Source organism: Anguilla rostrata, chromosome 13 (assembly GCF_018555375.3).
Source record: "Anguilla rostrata isolate EN2019 chromosome 13, ASM1855537v3, whole genome shotgun sequence".
In the NCBI taxonomy this organism is placed as follows: Eukaryota; Metazoa; Chordata; class Actinopteri; order Anguilliformes; family Anguillidae; genus Anguilla; species Anguilla rostrata.
The window spans coordinates 39,438,236-39,461,839 of record NC_057945.1 but is presented as its reverse complement, the minus strand read 5'-3'; the positions used below and the strand labels follow the sequence as shown (position 1 = coordinate 39,461,839).

General features: G+C 42.6%; 1 long non-coding RNA gene across 1 annotated transcript; it reads left to right on the top strand.

The window, feature by feature from the left end:
* The first annotated feature begins 2,652 nt into the window (after nt 1-2,652).
* On the top strand, nt 2,653-21,932 carry LOC135238171 (uncharacterized). Its single transcript, XR_010325028.1, has 3 exons — nt 2,653-3,223; nt 5,078-5,243; nt 21,877-21,932. It is a non-coding gene; the product is annotated as an uncharacterized LOC135238171 (long non-coding RNA).
* Nucleotides 21,933-23,604: the final 1,672 nt, after the last annotated feature.

Below are 23,604 nucleotides of genomic sequence, written 5' to 3'. Positions count from 1 at the left end.
GACCCATGTGTTTACTTCCTCATGAAGCCAGTTGCAGAAACCTGTTGTAAAACTCATGCAAAACCCAGGACACTGACTTGCTAAAACTCAACAGCCAGACGGAACACTTGCTTTCATATGAGAGACAAGGTAAGGACACTTGCTTACATTACAGTTATGGGACCGGGCTTGCAGGTTCGATGCCCAACTAGGGCACTGGCTGCTGTACCCCTGAGCAATGTACTTAACCTGAATTGCTTCGGTATGTATCCAGCCGAAGCAGTGTAAAACGGTTGTAAGTCCACCTGGATTACAGCATCCGGTAAACGCCCAGAATGTAATTCCCAGGTGTTATCTTTCAAATACAAAAAAGACAAATGCATGTTTTCTATACGCGGATTCAACCTCAGAATTCGACATGGCTTACAGAGGGGAATGCTTTTATCTGACCAGAGACCACACTGACTGGATTTTGCTTTGTATATATATTTCTTTTACAGCGAGGCTGAAGAAATGGCATGAAATCTTTATATTTCCAGACAGTGTTTACAGGGGTTTTCTCATTGGGTCATGATTTATTCAGAGAGATGAAAACAGAAATAAATAGTACATCGCTTTTCTTTCATATTGTGCCGGAGAAATGCTTTCATATTTCTCAAAATCTCACACAAGATTCTATCACCGCTCCTCTGCGAGTCGGTGTGCGTTCGGGTAACCAAGGCAGTACATTTAAAAGAACAAGCTTTTGATTGCTTCTGTAAAGCTCATAAAAAATAGATTTTAATCTGAGCATTGGGGCTCATTTATTAGATCCACACGCTGAAATATAACTTCGGTGCCCATAACATGATAGCCATACCATCTCCAGAAGAACAATTTTTGTTTGTTTTTGTGTTCCTTCCAAGGAAATCTAATAAAAGCCTGATGGAAAGAAAGAAAGAAAAAAAAACCCAATATGAAGTCTTGAGGATCCCTTTGAAGAGTATAATGTGGTATGAACACACACACGCGCACACACACAAAAAAAAAAAAAAAAAAACAATAAAAGAAATAAACAGCAATGTAAGTCTCATTCTGCGTGAACAGAAGACCAAGCTTAAAAGTGACCCAGCTGTAGAAAGTTCCATGCTCCTGAACCCTAGGGTAAATATAAACACCACTCTTCAATATTTGGTCAAAAAAATAAAATAAAATAAAAAAAATAAAAATAAAAATAAAAAAACAAGACCCATGAGACTATTTGAACATGGGCTCAAACACCAGGTTTTTTTTCTGTTTTGCTCTAGAAGCTGGGAGCATCTACTCTGGGCCTTGTCCCTTTTACGACCTGAACATGTTTACACGAAAGGGCGGCTGTTAATGTCACATGATTAGGTTAGCTGCAGTGTGAACCATTAGCATGCTAAGCTAATGCCAGACAAGCATGATGAACGAGACTGACTGCCAAACTTACACAGGAACGATTACTGAATCCATCTGTGATTATGATTGGAGGGCGGAGTGTAGCACAGTGGGTAAGCAACTGGGCTCGTAACCGAAAGGTCGCAGGTTCGATTCCCGGGTAGGACACTGCCGTTGTACCCTTGAGCGAGGTGCTTAACCGAAATTGCTTCAGTATATATCCAGCTGTATAAATGGATACAATGTAAAATGCAGTGTAAAAGTTGTGTAAGTCGCTCTGGATAAGAGCGTCTGCTAAATGCCTGTAATGTAATGTAATGATTGCTTGCTAGGTCCAGCCGATAGGCAGCTTACCTGTACCTGTGCTCCTTATCGAATGGCAGATTTATTTCCCCCTCCCCAGGTAACCTCCTACCCCCACCAACCAAACAAGGGCTGTCATGAAAGGTGGGGCTTGTTGATTTCTACTTTTAGTCACTTTTGCCACATCCTGCGTTACATTGCCAAATGCCATATTACCACCCCAATCATGTGTATATGTCATGACAACAATATGGCTTGTCACTTGTTGTTTATTCTTTACATATCATTACTGTTGATTTTTACACTCATTGCAAAGGCTTACTCAAATGGCCCTAGGTAGTACTGGATGTTCCCTTGAAATTTTTTCCCCCAACAGAGTCCAGGTTGGTCAGCTTCAAATTGCTATTCGTAAATCAACCTCAGGCTTGTACAGGTCTTTCGTGTAGAGGCAGGAAATCTTTTCATTTACTTTCCGTAGAGATAAGTGAGAATTTCAGGACTTGGCTTGGCCCTTCGGTTACCCTGGATTGTTCCTCCTTCTGCTTGCACTTTCTGTAAATCCCTAATACCGTAAACCCTTCCGTAAATCCTTTCCGGGATTAATCCGGAAACCGGGTTTTGGGCACTGGCTAAAACCAAGCGTTACCTGGGAAGTTTCAGCATTACACTGCACAGAACAGCATAACAGCAGGCGGGGTTGCTGAAGGGGCAAACTAACCTAGAATTTTTAAATCCATAATTAGCTGTATGTAATTATGATCAATGAAGCATTTTAACTGCGTTTTACATATTTGTTTCCCCCTAGATGCTATTTTCTTAAGTAACTTCAAAATAATGCCAGTCTCCAAGATTTAAAAAAAAATAAATAAATAAATACAATTATTGTTGTAAATCCTCGATATTTTACAAACAAAAAGCATGACAAGTGCGCGAATTAATGCCCCGTGCAACCATGACGGCTGATGAGTCGCAAAAGCCTCTTTTCCCCGCAAAAACCGATTGTATTAATTTACACCACCTCAGCAGTTCTGCGTGTTCTCTTCGCTCAGGTGTAACAACTGTTTCTGCAGCAAATTCTGAATGCAGTGTCGGTTCTGTGGAGTTGCGCGGATAGAGGATTGGCTTTTTTTTTGTTCCTCTAAGCCTCCCTCCAGTGCGGATCACAACGCAGGAAGCGATAGCGTCCCCCCGCGTATCCGGCCCCGCGTGCATCAACACTCCATCCCCACATCCGCTCCAGAGGGAAGCGCCGTGAATCGCTAATTTGATCCAGGAAAATTCGAAAGCGTCGCGTTTGTGGCGCGGTACCCGCGGCTTTGATATCCGCGGGGCTGTGATGTTGTTCAGTCCCCCGTGAAAGCGCCCAGATTTGTCAGAAGCAGACAGATTACATTTATTTCCCTTTCCCCCCCCTCCACGTGTCTATACGAAAGGAGCGACCGTGTCTTTGTTGTCCTGTAAGGCGGCGCCTCTGTGCTCTTGGATTGCTTGTAATCAGCTGGAGCTCGCTACGGATTTCAATAAGAAGCAAGTGAAACAGGTAACTATAAGTGCCCAATTTGCTTTCAGTTTGCGTCACGAAAGGCCAGAATACCCGAGGACCTTAGTGCCGAAATGTTTTCTTAGCATTTGCATTGAAATACATCGCTGTTTGCCAGAGAGCCTAAAACCACTCAATTAATGCACACTGGCCTGGAATCTTAAAAACCCGCCGCCTGTCCTTCCGGACGCCATTGTTTGCCTGCATTTCAGCCCGGGTAATTTGGACAGTAGCGTTTTAAATCCCGGCCGCCATTGTTTGCTGCCCACTCTGGGTAATTTGAGGTGTGTTATTTGAACTTTGATAAGCCTTTGAAACCAAATTGCTTTTTACCCATTTTCTCTTTTATCTTCCTGTTTTTTTCTTCTTCCTCTCGTTCCCTTTTATGTAACAGTTCTTGATTTGTATATTTTTTGCAGACTTACTGGTCGTAAATATGCATTAGATATGTTCCAGTTGCCTTCTGTTTAATGCCAGGCCTAATATGACCATATGTTTAGCTCACGCAACTCATCTCAAATTTTATGTATTGATCAGAGGTTGATTGTACAGCAGAGCTCTGCGAAAAATAGAACAGACTGTTATCTATTGTAAATATGGGGACTTCAGTGTAATAAAGTATAATTATAAATGTACTTCACAGGAGTGCATTCGAATAATGTATTTCAATATCTGAAAGCGAGGGTTGATGGTCTCTTGATGTAGATGTGTTTTTGATGAGAGGTTTATAGCACATATTAGGAATTGTCCCAGGATGGGTATTCCGGATATTCCCCCAAAGTATCTACACAATGCAAATGACATATTTGCTCATTTTAATAAATGCCAGTGTTGTCTCTAGATGTGCTGAATCTCATTTTCTAAACACAATTACTCTGTGTCTTTTATCAACATTCAATCATTTGAATAATATTAGCTCTGTTTCTCGATCGTTGTCTCTAGATGCTCTCTTGATCATCGCTCAGAGAACCCATAATTAGGTCTGAACGCCATATTTCTTCTGTCTCTGTGTTCTAAAAAAAAAAAAAAAGATTTAAAAAAAATAAATTAGTGGTTTCTTTTCTATAAGCTCTTGTAGGAACTGATACAAGATTTAACCTTGGTTGCTATGCAGGATCATGGGTACTAATTTCTTAAATATATCAGTCAGACATATCTATTCAATGCCTGCGTAATGAGGGATGATTTTTGGTATAAAATGATTTGCAGGAGAGTGTACGCATGATTAGTTTATAGGGCAGTATATCTCTCTAGTCTTTGTGCCACTGTAGGCACAATGGTGGACCATTGCCGGGGTGGGAAGAGTAATTTGCGGACCGCGGGGCGGGTGGTTGGGGCAACAGAGAGGGGGGGCACTATCTCGGATGCGTTTTTTTCTTGTCTCTCTAGATGCCACCTCAGGCAAACATTTAAATCTCCTGCACCTACAATCAGCCCTGGAGAAATACACAATATGTTCCTCAAGTTTTACTTCAGGACTTTTAATTAATAATAATTAAAAAAAAAAACCAAACAAACAAAAAAAACCAGACAGTTGCCTTTGCAGTGCACCCTGGGATGCCTGTTGGATGAATGCGTCGAACATCAATCCCTTCTTACTGAGGGCACTGCCCCAGTACCAGGGGGCCAGTTTGACATCATAAAAGCTTGGTCCCCCCTGACCTATGGGACTCAGCTGAGATTAACCTCTGTACGGCATCCCCAGATGACCAAAAAGAGCAGGGAGGCTGATTGGTGCGTGCGGCGCACATTTTTTTCAGGGAGTCAGCAAAGGGAGGGGGGGGGGGGGGACTAATTGTCTGACAGTGCTCTGAAGTTCCAGACGGGGATTTATTTTATTTTATTTTTATACAGAAGCCAGGAGAGGTTTGCGATGGAGCAGGGGTCCTTTGATGTGTGAGCAGGTTAATCCAGCCGTAGCCTCCCTCAGCTACTCGCCTTGCCGACCTTCCCTTGACCTTTGACTCCCTGCGGAGCTGCGTTTGATTGGCTTATCCCTGCACTGGAGCTGTTTCAGGAGGTAGCGTCTGTGCTTCTCACAGTGATGACAAGGCCCGGGGAAGTATGGAATCAGTAATGGAACAGTTCTGGGGTATGATGTATAAAATAATAATAATAACAATAATAATAACAATAACAGAAAATATTTATTTATATAGTGCCTTTCCAGAGCCCAAGGTCATTTAAAGTAAAAAAAAAAACAAAAAACACGAGGCACAATGTGTACAGAAAGCAAAAAACAGATACGTATGAAGGTAGTACAGTAGCAAAATGCTACTGTACAAAATAAGTATGGTATCTTACTGAACCTGTGTTTAGTAGTTGTCTATGACCATGAAATGCACTTTTTGTACGTCGCTTTGGATAAAAGGGTCTGCCAAATAAATGTAATGTAATGTAAATGACATAGACATCATACGCATTTTAATATATTTTTTTATTTATTATGTGCAGTGTGTGTCACATTCTTATACACATATCAAGCCCAGAGTCTGGCATATTGATTACGTTCTTCCAGTCAGGTATTGGGAGAGTGATTGTTGCGGATCGACTGCTTGTGCGTGTGCATTGATGCTGTCATCCCTGTAAAAAAAACAACACTGAATCTGGCGTGTGACGCGACACTAGCAGCACTGAGCAGACTTAAGAAGAGCAGCTTTAGTTTCACCTTCATTTCAACCTGCAGTCACACTGCAGGGAGAGGCACAGTCATCCTCCCGATTTAGCGTAGAGCTAACACCTCTCTCTCTCGCTCTCTCTCCCTCTCTCTCTTTCTCGCTCTCTCTCTTTCTCTCTCTCTGCCTCTCTCTCTCTCCAACACGTGCGTCACATCACAGAGATCATCGTCCATAGGCTGGAAGGGCTTTGACGTCAAACTCGAGACGTCGGTCGAGGGCGAACGACTTGAAACGGTCGCGTCGTCGAGTTGCGCTTGCGGAAAACCGTAGCGGACTTCGAGCCCGTTAACGAATGAGCTCGTTAGCACGTTAGCGTGGCCCATGTGACCGGGGAACGTGTTTGATCCGCACCTGCCCTGGAACCTCAGCGGCGTCACAAAATTAGCCTGCGGGAGGCTAACGGAAAGGAGGAGCAGAGTTTTGGAAACAAAAAAAAGGAGGAATAGATCGGGTGAAAAACGGGGGTAATTCTTCCTTTTGCAGTCCTCTAAGCACTACGTATTTACCAGGTACATACTGTACGTGGTAAGAATAGCACGTAATTGGGTAATCACCACTGGTAAAAAAACATAGGTAAATACTAAGAAAGTAAAATGAAATACCTAGAAATACCTCTTTTACCTATCAATTCAAACGACTATCTTGTAGTCATCAAAAGATTAGCCTTGTTTACAGCCTGAGTGTAATTGTACTTTCTATGAAATTACACAATATTTACTTTCTAACAGAGGTGTTTACAAGAAAGTATTGTCAAAATTCCTCGGAAATCCACAATACCACTCAAGCTATAACTGAAATCTTTAATAACTGCAAGATTGATAGGTTACAGGGGAGCTGTTTCTAAGTATTTCAGTTTTAGTTTCTTAGAATTGACCTGTTATTTTTTCTTTTTTTACCATGTATATACCTGGTAAATACCTAGTACTTAAGGGGATTGTAAAAGGAAGAATTACCAAAATAATGGGATAAAGAGAAGGAATGAGGAAGAAAGGAAGGAAAACATAATGGAAAAAGAGACACGGTAAAAAGAGTAGAAAAGGAGGTGGAGAGAGCAAAAGAGTGTGTGCAAGAAAGAAAGAGAGAAAGAGAGGGTGCAGGGGGAAGGAGGTGGAGAGAGGAAAAGAGTGTGTGTACCAGAAAGAGAGAGAGAAAGAGAGGGAGCAAGGGGAAGGAGGTAGAGAGAGGAAAAGAGAGTGTGTGTGCCAGAAAGAGAGAGAGAAAGAGAGGGAGCAGGGGGATGGAGGTGGAGAGAAGAAAAGAGAGTGTGTGTGCCAGAAAGAGAGAGAGAAAGAGGGGAGCAGGGGGAAGGAGGTGGAGAGAAGAAAAGGGTGTGTGTGCCAGAAGAGAGAGAGAGAAAGAGAGGGAGCAGGGGGAAGGAGGTGGAGAGAGGAAAAGAGGGTGTGTGTGCCAGAAAGAGAGAGAGAAAGAGAGGGAGCAGGGGGAAGGAGGTGGAGAGAGGAAAAGAGGGTGTGTGTGCCAGAAAGAGAGAGAGAAAGAGAGGGAGCAGGGGGAAGGAGGTGGAGAGAGGAAAAGGGTGTGTGTGTGCCAGAAAGAGAGAGAGAAAGAGAGGGAGCAGGGGGAAGGAGGTGGATAGAGGAAAAGAGGGTGTGTGTGCCAGAAAGAGAGCGAGAAAGAGAGGGAGCAGGGGGAAGGAGGTTGGGTTTTGGCGGGAGCAGCATTGGAATCTGCATTCGGAAGCAGATCTAATCTCCCTCATTGCACAGTCATTTATTGTCAGGCGAATGTGGCACTTGTCACTTTTCACCTGACCCTGTATGCCAGTCACTGCACTTCGCACGCCCTGCTCTCGTCCACTGCTCCCCTGCCCGCCTGCCCGTCCTGCTCCTGTCCCGTCCTCTGCCCGTCCTGCTCCCGTCCTGCTCCCGTCCTGCTCCCCTCCCGCTCCCGTCCTGCTCCTGTCCCGTCCCGCTCCCGTCCCCCTCCTATCCCATCCTGTCCCCTCCTGTCCCGCTCCCGTTCTGCTCCCGTCCCGCTCCCGTCCCGTCCCGTCCCCCCTCCCGTCCCCCTCCCTTCCCGTCCTGCTCCCGTCCCGCCGCCGAGAGGTGGAACGCGAGGAACCAGCCGAAAAACCCGGGAACTCTGGGAGAAAAAAAATTGCATCGTAGCAAACCCCCGACGTGTCATGACTCAACGACTCCGGCGTTCAATTAGAGCTTCAGAGCAGCAGCAGTTTACAACAATTAGAGCTTCGGCAGTTCACCGTTCTCCCTGATGTGAGAGAGGGGAGGTTGTCATTTATTGTTCAGGCGGGCAGTGATCTGAGTACGTGTGAATCACACAAGTGTGCAACAACAGCGATGGCAAGACTTAGCGGGCGCTTAGTCCATGACGCATCCAGCGGCCAATCAGCTGCAGCGGTCGTGTTGAGCCGATGATGGCCAGTGCCGGTTTCATTGCCGTTTTTTTTTTCTGTTTGAAAAACCTGACGTATATTTAAAAAAAAAAAAAAGTTTTTCCTTTTCTTTCTTTCGGGAGTCCGAGTGCAACAAGACAGGAGATAATAACGATGAACCGCGGAGAGAGGGAGACCGAACGACCCGGCGACGCGGTCAACGTCCTGCTCTTTGGCAGACCGTGTGAAACTCCCGACCGCGTGTTTCCTCTTTCGCAGAATGAAAGAGAGGGAGGCGCGGGGTTATTGGTTGCACACCGCACGCTTCCCTGTGAAATCAGACCGGCGTGACATTTGCAGGCGCGGCTGCGCCTCCGTCCGTCTGTCTCCGGTTATCCGTGTGGGAATGGAGCTGTCACGGAAAATCAATAACGGAGACGCTTCCGTGCATCGCAAAACAAGATCGCAAAGGCCGCGCGCGCGACCGCAGCTCCATAAAAATAATATTAATACCAATTATGATTTCCTTTTGAATTTTTCAGCTGCGGTCGCATGAAAGAATCTCAAGTGCAGTGTTTTGAATGGGGAGGGGGGGAATAGGACAAAATATTTGTTTATTTTTGTTTTTGTGGAACACTTGATATAATTAGACTTAAAAGCTGAGGCTCGGACTAAATTTGCATTTTGTTTTGATGTCTGTACTGTGTCCTGCATCCGATCAGTGCATGTGATATGACAGAGAAGAGGAGCCGTTTCTAAGTATTTCAGTTTTAGTTTCTTATTATTTACCTTCTTTTTAAAAAAATTACTCAATGATGTGCTGTTCTTACCCCATGCAGTATTTACCAGGTAAATACCTATTACTTAGGGAACTCTGAAAAGTAGTGCTAACAAAAATAACTACAGGGACAGAGAGAAAGAGAGGGAGAGAGAGGGAGGGAGAGGAAGAGGGAACAAGAGAGCGATAGAGAGGGAGAGGAGGAGAGAGAGGGAGGAAGAGAGAGGTGCAGTCAGCCAGTCTTTTAGTCATTTAAGGAGGAGGCGTTTAGTTCCTGTTGTCATATCCCGTCTCTCCTCGGGTGAGTTTTTCTTTTCTGAAAGTCGGTGTGCAGGTAGACGCTGCAGAGCCGGGTCTTGGTTCTGTGCGTCCTCCACCCCGTCTCTCCACACAGGTGCTCTTCGGCTATCAACCGTTTGGAACATCATTCAGAAGAAAGAGAGCCCTGGTGAGCTCAGTAGTCGCAAAAGGGCCTGCTATGCCGAGGAAGACCTCTACAGTTGATGACAGAAGAATTCTTACCATGATGAAGAAAAACCCCCAGACACCCGTATAACAGACCAAAAATGATCTTCAGGAGGCCGGCATGGATGTGTCAGTGACTCAGGCCCGGCTCCACGGTTGGGCCAGGTTGGGCCTGGCCCAACCAATCACAAGCTTGGCCCACCTTGGCCATTTGCATATTAACTACAGTGTCTCTCTCTATAATGTTTTTTTTAATTCCCCATATAATTCAGTAATACAAATTTACAAAACAGTCGACCTAGCAACGCTATCGATAACGTTAGCGGTGGGGCTAAAGATGCTGGTCAACCTTGCAGCAGTGGCGCTGCTAACGTCGCCGATGACTTAAACCGAAACACGGCAAGTCGACCTCTTTTAAAGTCATACCCCCTCCGACTAATTAGTGGTAGGGAGAGGTGCTTTCAAGCCGCTTGGTATCAGTCCAGACCCTGGCTTGAATACTCCATCAAGAAAGATGCATGCTTTTGTTTTCCCTGTCGTGGTTTTAGTAGTCCTCCAGCTAACGACGAGGATAACGTGTTCGTCTCTACTGGATTCACAAACTAGAAAATGACACTCGAACGCGACGGGTCCACAAAAGCATGCATCAAGTCAGGGTCATTTGCAAGCTACTTCTGCATAGGTGGAATTTCGCAGAAGGCAGGAGAAGGGTGAAATTGTTGCGTCCTTATTAGGTCCCCAACAAAACAAGAAGAATCGTTGCCAGGTGGGAAATATTAAACTATCGTAGCCTACCGGAGGCTTAAAATTATCGGATTTTAAAGGAAATTATCGTACACGGCCAAAAAAGAGAAATCACAGGTGTAAATAACAACCTTGTTTAACACGCCTACTCACATACTTCAGCCAATGAGTGCAATACCAACGGTCACAAAGGGGAGAAAAACATTTGCTCACCACATACGCTGCGTGGAAGCAGGCAACTTCCTGGACCCTACTCAAATGAATGAGACTAACACTAAAAAGCCTGGTCTACGGATAATGTCAAATAGCCTACACTCAGACATGTAACCGTTATAATTAAGAGTTGTAGCGTTACAATTCATGGTATACTGTATGTGAAAAGGCAGACCGGACCCTGAATCAGCAGCCAGGGACTTTAGTAAATTTAATGAATTCAGGCACTTTTTTGTGAAATGGCGAAATTATCGTAGCCTACATTTTGGCACTTTTTGGCATTATTGATCGTACAGAGGGTAAAATTATGGTACAAATACGATAATTATCGTACACCTGGCAACGCTGATCGTTACTATGTGAAAAGTATTGGAGAGGTGGTCGATTCATGACAGTGAACGAACTTCCAATGAGAGGCGATCTTGAAACTGTTACTGATGATGACGATGGTCTTGCTGCTGGGCTATTCGTTGAACTATTCCAGTACACATTGACTAAACTAGTCCAGGTTTTGAAACTTTTCATCACAAGCTGTTGTCCATTTAATAAAACTTGACATCATGAAAAACAAATTCACTATGTAAGTTTGTCTTTAAATTAGTTTAGGTTGTGATAGCCGTGGTTATTACATATTTGGATATATCCTCTTCACATAAAAAAAAACGTTGGTTGATAGTATTTCTTAATGGTATTATGCCCCCCCAAAATGCCACTCGGCCCACCCTGACTCGGACAGCTGGAGCCGGGCCTGATTGAAGCCATTGGTCTTCAATCTGCTAAACACAACCGTAAACTTGCCTCAACCCTCAGACTTACCGTTTTCCTATCCGTAACCCTAACCCTAGCTGAATCCTAGTTTGAGCCCTAAACCTTAATTGAAGCCATTGGTACTTCTGAAAACATCAGAAAACCCATTTAAAATGATGGAAAACAAGGTAAATATGAAGACAATAATACAAATACAAAATAATATGTATGAGGTCATTTAAAAAACATAAATGTTCTCCCTAAAAAACCATGCATTTATTAGGCATTTTGTATGGTCACATGCTAGTAGAAAATTTTTTTCGTTCATTCAAAATCATGAACAAACCCATGTCCTAACCTTTCTTCAAGCTGCTAAACACAACCGTAAACTTGCCTCAACCCTCAGACTTACCGTTTTCCTAACCCTAACCCTAACCCTAACCCTAGCTGAACCCTAGTTTGAGCCCTAAACCCTAATTGAAGCCATTGGTACCTATGAAAACATCAGAAAACCCATTTAAAATTGATGGAAATATGAAGACAATAATACAAATACAAAATAATATGTATGAGGTCATTTAAAAAACATAAATGTTCTCCCTAAAAAACCATGCATTTATTAGGCATTTTGTATGGTCACAGGTACACATGCTAGTAGAGAATTTTTTTGGTTCATTCAAAATCATTAACAAACCCATGTCCTAACCTTTCTTCAAGCTGCTAAACACAACCGTAAACTTGCCTCAACCCTCAGACTTGCCGTTTTCCTAACCCTAACCCTATCTGAACCCTAGTTTGAGCCCTAAGCCCTAATGAAACCATTGGTACCTTTGAACATCAGAAACCCCAGGTAAACATCATGAATACAATAATAAAAATGCAAAATAATATATATTAAAAAAAAAAAAAACGTTGGTTGTTGGTATTTCTTAATGGTATTTTGCCCCCCCAAATTGCCAATCGGCCCACCCTGACTTGGACAGCTGGAGTCGGGCCTGTGGTTTCTACTGTCTGCAGAAGACTTCACAAACTGAACTACAGAGGCTGCAGAGGAAACCACTAGTTAGCCACAAAAACAGGATGGCCACCTTACAGTTTGCAAAGAAGCGCTTAAATGAGCCTGCAAAAGTGAATTTTGGTCCCATCTGCTACTTGTCGGAATGATGGAAAGAGGAAAGTGTGGGGGCCAAAAGGAGCTGCCGAAAGGAACCCCCCCCCCCCCCCCATCTGTGAAACGTGGTGGTGCGGGGTGTTATGGTTTGGGCATGCATGGCTGCCAGGCTGACTTGTCTCCATTGATGATGTAACTGCTTGTAGCCACAGCCGAATGAATTCTGACATGTACCAAAAGCATTTCATCTGCTCAAGTTCAAGCAAATGCCTCCAAACTCATTGGACGGTGCCTCATCCAACAGCAAGGCAGTGATGCCAAACATACTGCTAAAGTAACAAAACAGCTTTTCAAAGCCAAAAAACAGGAACATTCTTCACTGGCCAAGTCATTCACCTGATTTATATGCTGAAGAGAAAATGTACAGCAATTAGCCCCCAAAATTAACGGGAGCTGAAGATGGCTGCAGTACAGGCCTGTCAGAAAATCACCAGAGAAGATACTCAGTAGCTGGTGATGTCGATGGGTCACAGACGTCAAGTACTCATTGCTTGCCAAGTATATGCGACAAAGTAGTGAAAATGACTCCTTTCATGTGCATAATATGAATATGTCCAAAACATTATTGTGCCCTGCCATGAGGGGGTGGGGTTTATGTATAAAAAGTGTTGTAAGTACTATGTGGTGAAACCAAAGTGGATAAAAATACCCCTTAATTAATCGATGAAAATAGTTGAGTACAGAGCCAAATAAAACAAATTCTTTGTCCCAAACATTATGGAGCTCACTGTATGTATATATGTTGGGTTGGTGCCCCCCCAAATCAAATCCTGCTTAGGGCCCCTCAATGGCTAGCGGACGCACTGGCACTCACCCTAAAAATAAAACATTTTTTAGACATTATGTGAAACCATTAAAATGCAGGGAAAGCAAGCCTATACCCACTCTGTCCAAAGGCGAGGAAACTTTGAGAATCTGTTCTGTACTTCTTGTCCAGTGAGTCAGACATACTGTACCAGTCCTCTTCTGTGAATATAAAGGCTTGAAAAGAGATTTGGATTTTCCTTGTAGAAAATGTATTTCCATCCATTATGTTTTTTGATCTCCAAATGAAAATGGTTAGACAAAAAGCTGTCTGTTTGACCCTCTCCTCGTGATGGCACTTCAATCTTTTTCAGTGCCAATACCTGATACCAATCTTTCTGCTGAATCAATTGATTGCTACTGGCAGCTGAAATGGAAATGGATTATAACATGTTAAATGTATTTTTTTTTTTTTTTTGTGCATCAAAATGAAAAATTCCAGCTGACGGCCTTAAGCTGAGGTTTGTCAAGATGAGGGTATTTCAGAAAGAGAATTTCTGCAAGGAACCTACGATTGAAACTAAATTACACTGAATGAATGCCTGCCACATGCCAAATCAACAAACCAGCAGTGGCTTTCTTTACTCTCATGGTGCTGAAGTCTTTTTTTATTTAAAGTATTTTCTATTAAGATTTATGCATTACATCAAATTGCATTTGTAAAGTTTAGTATTGTGGGTTTAAAAAAAAAAAAAAAACATTGATGAACAGGTGTTAAAAGAGATTTATTGACTAATTGATTTATTGACTCTTGACTTAAGAGATTCATTCCCTGAGTTTGAATCATACAGCAGTATACTGTCGATGGTGCTTAGAGGTAAGGGAGATGAAATCTTCATTTATTTTAGTGTTTGTGTAACACGTGATATAACTAGACTTAAAAGCTGAGGCTTGGGGTAAATTAGCATTTCGTTTTGATGTCTGTGCTGTGTGCTGCGTCAGATCAGTGCGTATGATATGACTGAGATAAACGGGGTCAGAGTTCCTGCTCTCGTGACAGTCGGCCATGACACCTCTTCTCTTTCCTTCGTTCAGAAGGAGGGGGTTCCGCGATATTGTGATGCTGGAATTGCCAACAGCTAGAATAAATAAAGCCAAAATAAAAACATTAGAGACGTGGACAGGAGCAGAACACAATATTGCTGACCTACTTCGAAAAAAATATAGGCGTTTTACAACTTTATTATACCACATATTGTTTTTATGTGTGTATGCGCTTATGAAAGTATGTCTGCATACAAATTCTATTTATTATATTCCCTGTATGTGTGTGTATATAACTAAATGTTGAATGGTACATAGAGCCAGGGGAAGAGGGTAGGGACAAGACTGTTGGGGTTTATATGGGAAATGTAGTTTGACTGACACTGTTTGTGGAAATTTGGATGTTTGGACAGTATTGATAGATATAGAGATGATCACAAAAAAGGAGGTGGTTAGATGCAGAATGTTCCTGTTGTCATATCCTGTCTCCTCAGGTGAGTACAAGTCACTGACGTCTGTCAAGTTGAACTCCTGTCATTTCAAAATGAACAAACATCTCTCGGACAGTGTATCTGTATATATTGGGCAGAGAAAACTACACATGTCCAGTGAAATTGAAGCAGTAGCAACATCTGTCACAAAATAAGACACAAATAAGATCTGTTCTGCAGACAGAGAGCATCCTTTCGCTTCTGCATCGCCCATGCAATGCAGACTGTAAAGTGAATATTGCAAAAAAAAAAAAAGGTGCCCATTTTGAACACAGGTGTTTGAGGTGAAAACCGAATCACTTTGTTGCCTTTCCTCTTGTGTATGACTATGTGCATGAAACACGAATAAATCCCTCTCATGCTCTCATGTGGGGCTTTGTCCCTGGGCCACACAGATGGTGTGCCTCAGTGCCTTTGAGTAATATGCTAGAATACCTGGCACCAAATCAGACATGCAGGTTTGAAACCATTGAGGAAAATGTCCCATCGCTGTTGGTGTGGCGCGCAGACAACTGCTTACGATACTGTGCCGTGCCAGAGAAAGGGTCGAACTCAGCCAAACACACTTTGTGTCCTTCAGAAAATGTGTAATTCAGTCAAGCCAAAACAACCACCCCCCCAACCCCCCCCACCTCCCGATTAATCCAGTGTACAAGAGTACAATGCCTTTCCTTACATCTCACTCTGAGGGACAACTGAAACTTTAAAATTCCTTTCTACCATCCTGGTAATGTAACGAAAGTAAGATGGGCGAATTATTGAATGAGTTAAATAATTACAAGACACTTTTTCAGTCTGTTATTCACAACATGTTGCTTACAGCTTACTGCTACACTAGAGCCTTTAAGCATATCAACAATTTAATGTCAATCATACCATTTGGCGACTAAATAAAACATCGCCAGGACCAGGTAAACTCTGTTCATTACAGACACAGCTTAATGTTTTCATTTGCCACAGCATTTGGACACAATGATTTGCATTTGGATTCAGTTTCTACAACTCGAGCATTTAATTAAGCAGTTTCATTTACATCTGTTAGCAGGATATTCTGTTAATGACAGACCTGAGTAGTTGGCCAGTGATTTAGAGATACGCAGTATTAATATGCAGCAGGGCTGTGCAGAGAAAATACTCCCGCTTATGAGATGAGAGCAGAAAAAGCTGCTATATTTAAAGTCACGTGTTGCTTTCACATGTGAAAACAGTAGTTCACGTTTGGAAAAGTGAAAATGCAGATTTTACACAGCTTCATGTGACCTACTTTCTTTTCACATGGAAATTTTCATTCACATGTAAAAATGTTCAACACGCATATGAAGTTGTGATTTTTGCATGTGAAATGAAAAATTTAATGCAATTTTTTTGTGAGGGAAAGCACTTTACAATGATGATGGGGAATCTCCTCGCCCACCACCAATGTGTAGCACCCACCTGCTGATGCACGGCAGCCATTTTGGACCACAACACTCACCACACATCAGCTGTGGTGAACACACCGATTTTTAGCCAATTAAACAGGTGCAAGTACACACACAGTATGTATTATGTATGACCTAAATTTCTGAACCCCTTAATGACTATTAAAAACCATTAGAGAATTAATACCAGCAAGTAGGTGAACTATTTTCTTTTTTGGAATAGGTGCACTCTAACCTCATTTTAAGGTTAATTCTATTTGTAGCTGAAAAAAAATTGCTTTTACTCTGGATTTTTACTTCAATATTTGTTAGCACATAAATTAAAATAATTTTCAACATTACATGCACAAAACACTAGAGATAAGAGTGTGAAACAGCTGCTTTAAGTTCTTTACACATGAAATACTAATGAGAACAAGAATTCCTGTTAATAAAATAATTAGTTTGATGTCTTTTTTTTCTTTAAATGTGCTATAAGCTCCCTTGCCTTTAAAAAAAAGGCTCCTGCCTGTGGTTGGAGGACCACAGTTTTCAGAAAACACCTTTTCCTATTTCTTGGATTTGTCTTTAAAAAAAATCAGACTGATCCTGAAGAGAAAAAAAGTTGGCTGATTTAATTAAAAAAAATAACACTGATATGTTTTATCTGACTGAATGGAATATGCCTTTAGACTGTCTCGCTGCGTTTGATTGAGTCTAGCGAGCGTGTGAGCGCGCACACACTGAGGAGATCTGTCAGCAGACGCTACGGGACCCAGAGGAGCAGAATGCACAATCCTCAGCGGTCTGATTGTGGAGGAGCTGAGCGATCCCAGCACATCACGCGCAGTCACTTTCCTGTGCGACTCCTCTGGGTAAACACGATGGCGATGGCGATGATGATGATGATGATGATGATGGCGGTGATGATGATGATTGTAATGATGATGGCTGCTATAACAGTATCGGCCAGCGCTTGGCAGCAGCCCGTCATCACCGTCTCTGTGATGCATCAGCCTGTCGCCTCCGCGGTTAATAGCGATCGCAGTCGTGTTCTCAGGCGCTGGGACTCGTTGGCGGTACAAAGCCCACATCTGTGTGTGGAGTTAGCGCTGTGGGGCAGAATGCACAGGCGCCATTATGCCACACTGCCTGTGTGGTAGAGACAAGGGCTTTGTTTCTGGCTGGGGGGAAGGGTGGTTGCATTCCTGACAAAATTACAAAAAAAAAAAAAATCCCCCCAATAATATAGCATGATGATGAAGACATTTAATTTAATATAAAAAGTAAACTGAAAGTAGTATGCAGTCTCTCCTTAGAATTTACTAGAAATGATCATTTCAGAGCTTGTTCTTTTAAAACCAGTTGTGAAACTGGGGTAGGGGGGGAGAGTAGCATTAACCCAGACCCCCCCCCCACAGGGTTGCAGTTCTTGGGGTCAATGCATTTCAATCCCTCCAATATTCAAACTAAAGTTTACACCCTTGAGGAGAGGGAACAGGGGATGAGGGTAGGTGGAGAATAAGGGGAGTGGAGCATGATGGATGTATGGGTTAGGGATGAAAGAGGAGAGTAATGGGGGAGTTTGGATGCGCTCCTGGGACGGAGGATTTGGGGAGGCGTGTAGGGGGAGCGAATGGGGAACGGCTGTCCTTTAACTCACACAGAATATCAAAACTGTGCTGACATCGCGCTTTTTGGTATTCCCGAGAGTAGCGCTGATGTTCTCCACTACTGTACGCTGCTCTGCCTTAGAGCGTCTGCCCAGTGACTGCACTGTAATTAAATACAATGGACATTAAGGTAAATAGGGTTCTGGCTGTTTGGAGAAAAGAGGGGTGCGGCTGAGAAGGAGAAAGGAGGGAATTGGTTAAAAAAAGACAGGAGGATGTTGGTTGGGAGGTTGCTCATTTGACATGGGTAAGAAGGGAAATTGAAATAAATACAATAAGCATGTTCACTCCAGCATGAATACATCGCCGTGCACTGTGTCGGGCCAAGCAGCTCTGGACTTGTTTGTACACTGTGCCGGTCCTGGGTTTACAAAGACCAGGAGCCGATTCTAAGCTTCTAAAGCTTCTAAGTCTGTGTGAAATCGGACTCTCCAAAGCAAATGTGGCAAACGGCACGGGGAGGTGGGGGGGGGGGGGGGTAGCGGGGGGGTCTGTCCTTCTATCCGTCGCTGACTTTGATGAGCGTCCGGATTGATTAAAAGTCCGGACACCCTGAGAGGTAATTACATCTTACTCACACAGATGTGTGTTTAGTTGCCGCTGGTGGGAGCCCGGAGCACATCAGTCAGGAACGGAGCGGGGCGGCGGCGATGCTCTTCGGAGCTGTCAGCGGACCCGAGTCGAGTCCGGCCCGTCTTGCAAGTGCCGTTTAATTACAGGTTTCGGTGGATTTCCCACAGCAATTTACTAATACACGTCACTCACAGATCGCTCAATCCCTGCCCAGACACAGACACAGAGCCAGAGCCAGAGCAGGGCAGAGAGTGAAGAGTGTGACTGGTAATGAGAGTGATCACATCTAGGAGGATCTGCTTACCTCCGCTATCCCATAATGCATCCTGTGCTGTAGCCATGCCGTACATCCTAGCGTGCTGTATGTCCTCTGCCGTAATGGATCTTAGTTCAGCCGTTATGGATAATTTCCTTTATTTCCAGTTTTGGCTTCTTTTGAGATGTACTAACATGTATCAGGAATATCATTATCATATCTGCCTTGCGGACCTAATCATCTGTAAATGCCTCATGTACATATGACAGTGAATGAGCTCTCCCATCCGCCCCACATCCAGAGCTATTTATATTTCCTTTATTTTTAAGTTTCACGTCATGAACTCATTTAGGTGGGTTAATGCCAAATGCCGCTACATTCGCTGGCGTGGCAGTGGACTTGTGAAGGTCACTGGACATTGACCTTCACAGCTACCCGTCGCACTAGAAGCTGCAGGCTCGCAGGCGGTTCCATCGAGCCGTGGGTTTGTCCTTTGGACGCTATTCAGAACCTTGAGTCTCAGCTGCAGCTGCCCTGTCAGGCTGAACAATCTGTTTTCAGTGAAAAGCTGCTAATTAAGTGCCATACCCTGTGATGTTGCAAGTGGAAGTGTAAGATTTTATCTCCAAATATATTTTCAATTTACAGTTTTTTTTAATAACATGTAATGTAGCCTGCTGATCCTGCCAACAGTCCCAAACAGAGCCCATCTGTCTATAGTACATTATCCTGGCTAGCCTGCTCTTAGAGTTCATTATCATATCTAGCGTATTTCATAGCTTTCAAAGTAGTGTTGTCTGGCTAATTTACATGGTTTATGATCTTCATGGTTTCAGTAGTGCAAGCCCATGATGATCTGTGATCCAATAGCTTAAGCTACACATCCCTTACAACCCTTGGCCATGCACAAAAAGCCAATACGGGTGTCTTCCTGGATTCTTTGGCGGACTGGCAGATTCATATCGTGTTTAACTCCTTCGGTTCCTGAAACATGATTAGACGAATGAGACCGCTGTCCTCCAGCCAGGTCTCTACATTTTCTACGTGTCTATGAGATGAAATTTCCTTGCTTTGTTCAAGGCATTTATGAAAAAAAAAATGCATACATTTTTGTATGTAAATTTTATACATTTTAAAAATGTATACTTTTTTTTTAACCGTCAACACAATAATGTTATTGAAGTCGTGCATAAACTCCAGTCGTTGTTGCTCGCACTTCTCTCTTTGCTTTCTAAATCCCCATCACAAAAGCATGTGATTATTGTAGTGTTCACATTTCCAAGTGCAAATTAATGCTGAAGGCCCACACAGCGCTATTTTAACAGAGACTGAATCTTCACTTTCATGCCTGTCAGGCTAAATCTACAATGTGTATTTATATTCGCGTAAAAACAAACATCTCAAGGGCTGGCTCTTGTTTGCATTAAAATAGCTTTTTCAGACCATTTAATTTGATTGAATGAGGGTTATTGGCTTTTATTCATGTATTTGTAACTAATGCGATTATGCTGTTTGGATTATGGAGCAGAGAGTCAGTTCTATTCCCCCGTTTCTATTTTAGCACTGTGTTGCGCGATGTAAGAAATAATATGTTTTTTTAATGATATGATCAGACATTGTTAACACAGCTATATAAAACGCATTTTAAAGCTTAACCTGCAGGTGAGCGCCTGCAAGCGTTTCCTCGATGACGTGATTGATGCTTTTCACTGATTGACAGGAATGCTTTTCGCGCTTCTTGATGGTAAATGGTAAATGGACTGCATTTATATAGCGCTTTTATCCAAAGCGCTTTACAATTGATGCCTCTCATTCGCCAGAGCAGTTAGGGGTTAGGTGTCTTGCTCAAGGACACTTCGACACGCCCAGGGCGGGGTTTGAACCGACTGCCAGACAATCGGTCTTACCTCCTGAGCTATGTCGCCCATGATTGATGTTTCAGCCATCGATGCGAATGAGACCAATGAAACAGGGTGAATTAAAGAGCTGGAGAAATCGATGCATGAAGATCCGCACACCGTCTCAGGTTCAGCTAAGGAACCCTGCAGATGTCCCTTTGATGATCTGAAGCCTCTTTGTCAGCTGTTGCGAAAGTCACCCTTGCTCATGACACATCATATCAGCCTCTTTTAATAGGAACCAACCATGCACACGGACATGATCAGAAAGGACAAATGCATGCTGAAGTTGGGGGGGGGGGGTATTTATCCCTGTATTTGCACAGCTTATACATGTAATATCAGGTGAGAAAATAATGTCTCTTTAAGGAAAGTTAAGTACCTTTTATGGTACGATGCTGGACAGAGAGCGAGAAGAAGCAGGGAGGGTTGCTACTCCTAGTTGTGCCTGTTCCCTGTTATAATAATAAAATAGCTGTTATAATAATAAAATACCCCGGAGACCAGCTGATGACGGTTGCATGCAAATATGTTTGAATTCAGCACGTATGTCCTGTCAGTGTTCCAGAGACTGTGTGTGAGGTTGATGTCGCCTGTGCTGTGTAGCGCTCCCAACTCCCACACTGTCTTTAACAAAATGTTTTCATCTAGCAATGAGACTTCAAATATTTTATTCCCTCAAGCAGAAAACATTAGCTTGTTCTAAGTTACTGTTTGCTTGACGTGCGAAGTTCTTACTCCAATGGTAAACCTTATAAGTCATAGAAATAAGATATTACGTCTAAATATAAGATTAAAATACTTGTGATTGATGGGTTTTTTTTACTTTGGTAACTGTCCACTTAAGCTGCCTGATATGGCTGATAATAAACCACTTTGAGCCAGTTTTTCATAGAAAAACAACACTGCCAACCTGTATCATCCTTACCATCATTTACCAGTGGAGTTTACTGGTGGAGTTTACTGGTGGAGTTTACTGATGGAGTTTACTGATGGAGTTTACTGATGGTTTACTGTGCCGTTTAGTTGCCAGTGGACACTGTGACTGTTGTAGGAGGACTTCAAAGAAGAAATCACATCTCGTAAAGTGTCTTATTTAAGCAATACTGCATGAGAGGCAGCGCTGTATCATTAATACAGTCACAGCTGGAGGTGAGAGCTGGCAACCCCTGTAACCGTGACTGTGTTCTCAATACGGCACAGCCTCCAGTGCCGTGTTGCTTTTATAAAACTGGTATAATGCATAGAAGCAATTCATTGATGGCACAATATTTCTGTTTGTAATATTATTTATAAGCAATGCTGTGATATTGTTTACAAACTGGCTGTTTGAATAACTGCATCGGATTTACAAGTCAATGTAAAACGCGATGCCAGCCAATCAGCATCCAGGACCAAAACAAATCCATTTTTTTTTCAAATCAGATTTATCTGCCAGAAGGAGTCAGCTGAAACTATGCTGATTAAAACAAGATGCAACACTTGATGTGTTGGGTCATTCAAAAATGGGAAATTGGTATTTTAAAAAAGTGAAAACAAGAAAATTTGCCTGGAACCCCACAGCTTTGGTAACCACATCACAGACGGACTCACACCAAATTTACACCCCGATGATCGCAATGTCAGACAGCCTCGGGTTTATCTACTGGATCAAAATGTTATTGTTCAATCTAATATTCAGACAAATATGAGACGATAATAAGATGAATATGTATGCTCTGGAGCATCAAAATAAAATAAAATAATTTAGATCACCACAATTACATGAAGGTCTGAGTTATATATATATATATATATATATATGTATATATTCTGCCAGATGGAAGAAGAAAAGTGAAGTTTTCAGTATGAAAAAGGCCATGGCAGCAGTGTGGAGGAACTGCTCGGTGGACGCGTGGTGAACACGTCCGGAAAGTGGGTGTTGGGAGGATTTGTGGGAAATTAATGTTTGCAGCCTTTAAAAATCTATATTAGGACTGGAAGCGCCTCTGCATTCTGACACACTCCGCAGCGGAAAAATCACCTCCCTGTCTGCCCATCAATTAATAAGGTCCCTTCAGCCTGCTTCTGTCTCTCTCACCATCTGTTCCTGTTCGGAGTTCGCAGCAAAAGGAATCCAATTTCCCAGCTTATGATCCTCTGCCAGGCAAACACAGGGTAAATTTGTTCTGGTCTCTGCATTTGAGCAAGCTAAACTCATATTTTTGCATGCCTAACTCATACGTTTGCACGCCAGAAAAAAAAAAAAAGACTTTAGTGGCCAGGCTGTGTTGCAGCAGTTTAATGATACGCTTCAAATTAAAGAGGTGAATTAGAAACGTGTGTCTAAGTGTGGCAGTTCATGACCAGTAATTTACAATCCTTCGTTTAAAAAGGTGAGATGTGTAATTAAAAGTAATTTCAAAAAATTAAACGAAAAGTTCATAAGTAGAACTACAAAGAATTAAAATGAGGCAATGAGTCAACCCAAGAATTTGAAAGTACCAAGGACTTTCCCAGGACATTAGAAGTTGGCACAAAAGCAGAAGGACAGCCCCTGAATGGGCAGGTTTTTCAGGGTGTAAAACAATGCCTGAAAAAAATAATAATAATATTAATTTGGAGGAAAGTCAAAACTTCAATCATAAGATGAAATGTTTTCTCAGAAAGAAGCTTTGATGAGGCTAATGTGAGGCATTTTAAGGCCAGTCCTACTGTCCAGGGTGAATCATAACATTATATTACATTTTATTTGGCAGACGCTTTTATCCAAAGTGACATAAAATAAGTGCATACCAAAGGTAACTGAAACAAGACATATGATAAAGAGCTACAACATCAAGATGACGATAGAAGTGCAACATAATTGCTAGATGAAGATCAAAAAAGTGTAACATGAAAGAATTAGAAGATCAAGATACAAGGATACAAGTGATATTGAGGAAGTAACCCCGCGGAAGAGTTAGGGTTAGAGTTAGTTAAGGTACAGTCTGATTAAATGCATCTCTAGACCACGGCAGGTAAATGGTTAGGTGGAAAGGTGAATCATAAGAATCAAAAGCAATTAACCTCAAATCAAAATGCAGACAAAAACTGGAATGAAAACAAGCAATGTGGACACATGCATTTATTTTTTTTTAAATAGAAAAAGTTGTTCTGGGTTCATTTGAACAT